This window comes from Triturus cristatus, chromosome 6, assembly GCF_964204655.1.
Source record: "Triturus cristatus chromosome 6, aTriCri1.1, whole genome shotgun sequence".
NCBI lineage: Eukaryota > Metazoa > Chordata > Amphibia > Caudata > Salamandridae > Triturus > Triturus cristatus.
Window position 1 is genome coordinate 1,945,700,141 of NC_140589.1, and position 5,543 is coordinate 1,945,705,683.

Sequence of the window (5,543 nt, forward strand, 5' to 3'; positions counted from 1 at the left end):
AGTGCTTCAGTCTGGGTGAAGGAGTGGAGTTCACGTGCGTCTCCTGCAGAAAGCAGATATCCACCTTATGTCAAGAGAGATACCCATGCATTAGCCGAGCCTTTTTGTAGTCCCCAAGTCCTCTAATGTTCCACGTTAATAACCTAACGCCTACCATCCCGCTGTCCGTTCCGAGTCGTATCCACCCTGCCGCTGTGTGCATAATGTATAGCCTCCCTAGTGTACATCCTGTGCAATGAACAGTGCAGTTTCCTGGTAATCTGCGAGAGAACACATCCATCGTACCAAAACATAAATAACATTAAACGACTCAACTCCCCCCACCACCCCCCGCCTTCACCAACCCCCCAATCAGGTTGTGACAAATCCCCACCATAGACACGCAAAACGTGTTGGCAACTTAAACCCAAAAACAATGGGAGACACCCCATGGGGCGTGTTGCTCCAAGCGTACCCCCCTGTTTGCACAGGGTGGCTGCACTATAGCGGTCCCTTCACAACACAAGCGTCGATCACCTCACCCAGTCTGCAGCCCACACCCCGGAGGGACCGTGCGATGTAAGCTCATCCCAGCAACACAGCGCAAATGCCAGGGGCAGGTACCCCGCGCCCTACCATAAACTAAAAACAGGGCAGCAAGAGCAACTGCGGGTGGGAAGAGGCTGGTAATGAACTAACAGTGGAAGATGCCCTATGAGGATAGAACATGCCGCATACTCTCAACTGGGTCAGTCATTGTCACTCAGACGTCGGTCTTCCACCTCCACACGTGGCGACGTCCGTCTCGCCACAGCACCACCAAGCTGTTTAGCAAACTTCAACGCCGCCTTGGCATCCATGAAGTGATGTGTGGTACCCTCGTGTGTCACCCTCTGCTTCGCTGGATATAACAATGCATATTGGACGTTAGCCTGAAGTAGCAGTTTTTTAGCAGGTAGAAATTCCTTCCGGGCAGCCTGCACCGAGGGAGTGAAGTCAGGGTAAAAGGAGATGGTATTACCTTTGTGCGTGATTTTACCCTTTTCACGAGCCAGGCGTAAGATGAGGTCTCTGTCTTGGAAATTCAGGATCTTAACTAGAATGGGGCGCGGTGCCGCCCCCACCGGCGGCTTTTTCCCAAGCGATCTGTGCGCCCTTTCAACAGTGAACACCGGGGAGAGCGCTGGGTCAAAGAGTTTGTGGAGCAGCTCAGACACGTACACTTCCATTCTGCCAGTGTTCGTCGTCTCCGGGATGCCCGTAATGCGGATGTTGGATCTTCGAGACCGTGCTTCTAAATCATCTGTTTTGCCCCGGAGGAACTCCAGTTCTTTTTCCACAGACGTAAGTTGTTTCTTGGTGTCGTGCCTGAACTCGCAGCATTTGGTATGCTTGGTCTCTAGGCTATCCAGCCTGGTTTCGTGCGAGTCCACTTGCTGTTTGACAGACTCCAGCTGTGAGGACATGGCGTCGAGCTTGGCATCAATGCTCTTGAGGCTCGATCGAACCTCCATCATCAGTGCCCGGTAATCGCCATCCGACCCTGCCCCCTGCGAGGAAGACTCCGCCGACTCCAGGTCAGCCGCTTGTTGTTTAGCCTGGCGCTTGTGGTCGAAAGTGAGCCTAGACTGTTTCGCATAATTTTTCCCCCCCATGTCGATGGGCCAGGCTCGGTCACGTATGGGGAGGTCACCTCAAGCACAGCCACGCCGTAACGCCAGGAATTTTCTTATCCAGTCGGTGGTGCCAAAGGCAGCGGCTGGGACCCCAGGGGCTCAACTCCCACTTCTCACGGTCACCGCCCAGTAGTCACCAGGCCACCAGGGGCACAGCGTGGAGCCACAGGCGTCCCCGGAGCCGGCTAGGAGGGTATTGCAGCAGCGAAGTTCTTACGCAAGCAGGCCCCAATCGCCAGCGGGGCCGCCGCAGACGCCCCAACGCTGAGTGTCTTAGGGTCGGATACGTGTGGAGCCACCTACTCTCGGCCTCCACACCCCTGCAAGCTCGTGGAATCAGGCACAATGCTGCCGCACCCCCACCGGTCAACCTCCACATGGGTATCGCCGCCACAGCTCAGTCGCTCCCCGGTGCTGCAACTTACAGTGGTGTCCTCAGCCTGGCAGCCTGTAGATGTGTCCTTCACGCCCCTTGCGGCCAGCTCCGGGATTCCGTACAGCGCAGCCCACGATCCACGCGCTCGAGCCTCCTCACTCAGGATGGGGCCAGGAGTGTCACCACACCGTCCAAGCCCAAGTCGGGCGCCCACAAGATTCAGACCCAATTCCACATAGAGGCGGCACCAGGGTCGTGAGGTACACCAATTGCGCAGCTGGCGCGAGCTTTAGCAGAGCCCCATCAGCACAGGAGCGCTTAATATGGGTGTCGCGGTCACTGGGCGCCCCGTAGTCCCATCCACATCTGCGCCGCGTCGCAGGGTCAGCCGCCAGCCAAGGGGGGCGAGCCGCATCCACGCAGTTCTCTCTCCTCATCCGTCCACGGGCTGCAGATCGCGAGGGGCGGCCCCCCCGGCAGCAGCCACCCTCACGAGCTCACCTCCAGTGGTCACCGACCCTCTCCGCAGCATGTGCACTTCAGCGTGGGTTCGCCTCTAGTTCAGCTCGGTCGGATCACCACCGCAGCCAGCCGCCATCTCAACACCCGCGATGCACACAAAATGGCGACTGCGTCGTCCGGGTCTCCCCTACCCCGGCCAGAAGTATGCAGTCATGCTTGTGGTTCTTACAGTCGGGCAGGCAGAGATCAGTTTTTCGTCTCCAGCGCATATCAGTGCCAGCGGCACCGTCCTCCTCCGACTCGCGTTTCCTGCTCAGCCTGGAGACTGCGGCGCTTTGATTCTCTTCCGGCCTGGTCATCCCCGGACCATAGTAACCTTGCCCGCCCACCTCCGGCAGCTATGGAGGCGGGCAGCCACCAGAGTCCGAGTGATGAGGCACTGGGGCTCCCGCTACCCACTGGTGTGTGAATCGAGGCGCTGAGTGCGTCCAGAGCAGGATTTAGATAGGATTAATAAGTGCAGCCGGCGGAGCTCACTCACAGAGCGGCCATTTCGCTGCCCGGTTGGCCACGCCCCCGACCTAGGGCTACTTAACAGAGGGAGGGAACATTTTTTAGGCAGTTGGTCAGTTGGGGTAAAGCAGAGCTGGAGAATCCACGCCGGAGTTTTAGGCGGTAGGGCCTAGCCAGGGACTTATGCCTCTGAGAGTGACAGGATTTAGGTGCTGCCTCTTAAATGAGTGAGGGATACTGTAAAGCCCACTGATCTTTCCCAGCAGTAGGAGGACCCAGGGAACCTCTGCCCAGCCTGACTAGAAAGGAACTAGTCACCAACTCAATCCCTACCCCCCAGGAACAGAACCCCCCAAGGGCGCCAGAGACATCTGTGCCACAAAGACTGAATGCTGAAACTTCATGCCAAAACTGAATGCTGAAACTTCATGCCAAACTGAATGCTGAAACTTCATGCCAAAACTGAATGCTGAAACTGCGTGCCAAAACAGATTGCCGGACTGCTGGGGATCAACCAGGTACTAGCGCTGAGACCCCTGCGCTTCCCGACCTGGCCTGTGATCCCCTGTGTCAGTCCCCCGTCGAGCGCCGAGCTCGCAGTCCTCCCGCTTAATTTGCCAACCCCCCCTGGCGCGGGGACCTGAAGCGTGCTCACCACCGCGGCCCGGAGGCCTGAAGTGTGCCCCATCCTCAAGTCGGGGCCCGCGGAGAAGCCCGGGGCCCCGTCGCTGCCATCGCAGCTACTGTCGGAGGCGTACGAGGCTGTGACCTGTCCCCCGCCGCTGCGCGCATAGATTGCGGGGCCCGGAGCTGTGCCGGACGCCGCTGCAGAGAGGACCCCCCCCCTGGACGCCGAGATCGAGGTAACCCCCGGGGGCTGGAAGGTAGCGTGGCCGTGTGGAGGCCTGGGAGGCTTGGGAAGGATCCGGTGTGAGTGTGTTGTATGGTCGCTTTACACATAAGCCTTTGGGTGCCCAGCCGCTCGAGTCACGTTACCCCCTTAGGGCTTGGTGACCCCAGGTCTTACATAGACATTTGTGATCGAAACAGGGGCTTAATGCTTAAGGATTACTCCAGATCGGTACAGGGTTCAATGATATACTTTATTGAAGGGAGGAATATATGTTTCTTGTTGATAAAGATAGGAGTTTTGATCTGTAATTCACAGTATCTTCTTCTCTTTAGGTCTTTTGGAGTTCCTCTCTGCCAGCACCCTTGATGCAAACTGAAAAGCAGGTATCTGTTTATGTGACTCAAATTGTAGGTTAGTATTGTGAGATCTGTGTTGTTATCTATGTTATTGTGTTAGGGGTGATTGGGACACTAAATAGAAGGGGTGGATAGTTCCTCCACTCTCCTTCTCTCTTTTTATTTGCATCAGGTTCAATTCTCTGGATTTTCTCTTTTGGGTTGTACTCTTGTTTTCTCTTTCCCTTTGTGCTCCCTTTTTATTTCTTACTTTCTTTTCTCTCGTTCCCACTTTGTTCTAGCCTTCTTTCTCTCCCCGCTCCCTCCTTGTCCCTTTTGTCACTAATTTTGCTGCTCCCCTAGAAAACGGGCATGCAGCTGACGAAGCCACGCCCCTCCTGGGAGGCGGCTGGAGTCTGTTGTCCAGCGGCGGGGAAGAAGCTGCGTCTCGCCATGAGTTCCCTGCTCCTTCTAAGGCGGACCGGGCTCTAGCTGGATCGTTGCTCCCGGCGCTCCTTCCTGGATGGCGTTGTCGTCTTCTTCCTCTGTTCAGCGCTCCGTCGTCTTGTGTCCTTCATTCTCGTCTCCTTTCTTCTCCTCTCCCCACCGTGGCCTCGCGTCTCCTCTTTGTTCCGGGTCATGCGTCGCAACGTGACCCCTCCCATCTGCCTGACTTCCGGGCCAGTCAAGGAGGAACGGGCTGGCCGAAGGGTGGGATTTACTCGGTTGGTGACAACGTTCTAATATATCTGTATCATACTTGAAAATGGTTAGAACAGCAACCTGAAAGAATGGATTATGTACTCCAGTAGTATCTGCAACCGGAGCAGATATTACGCGACTCATATGTCTGAACTGTAATGTAAATTTGATTAATTAGTTCTCCCACATCATGTATGTGTAGCTGCTACAGACATGCTTGTTTCTTGCCATTTCATACCAGAGAGAGTTTCCACCACATTATAAAAGCAAGACTTCAAGTGCTAGAATGCAAAATAAAAGATAGAATTGGATGAGCAAGCTATGCGGTCTGCTGCTGGTGATATGGAAAGTCAGGAGCAACAATACACCACTAAACATGAACTGTCTCTTTATTTTATTCTTTATCTTAGTTCTTTTCATCCATGCCTTTCTCTCTTTCTCTTCCTCTTACTTTGCTCCTTTAGTGGGCTCTGCACAGCTTTTCCTGCATCACCTACATCAGCTCAGAGCGTGGCATCTTCTCGCAGTGCACAGCAGCCCCAGCGTTTTGAGGTCAACAGTTATACATGACTCAATCCCCATTTCCATAGACAAATGACCCATTTCCATAAGTGCCACTGATATGAGAAGTGTTCTTTTTAAAATGT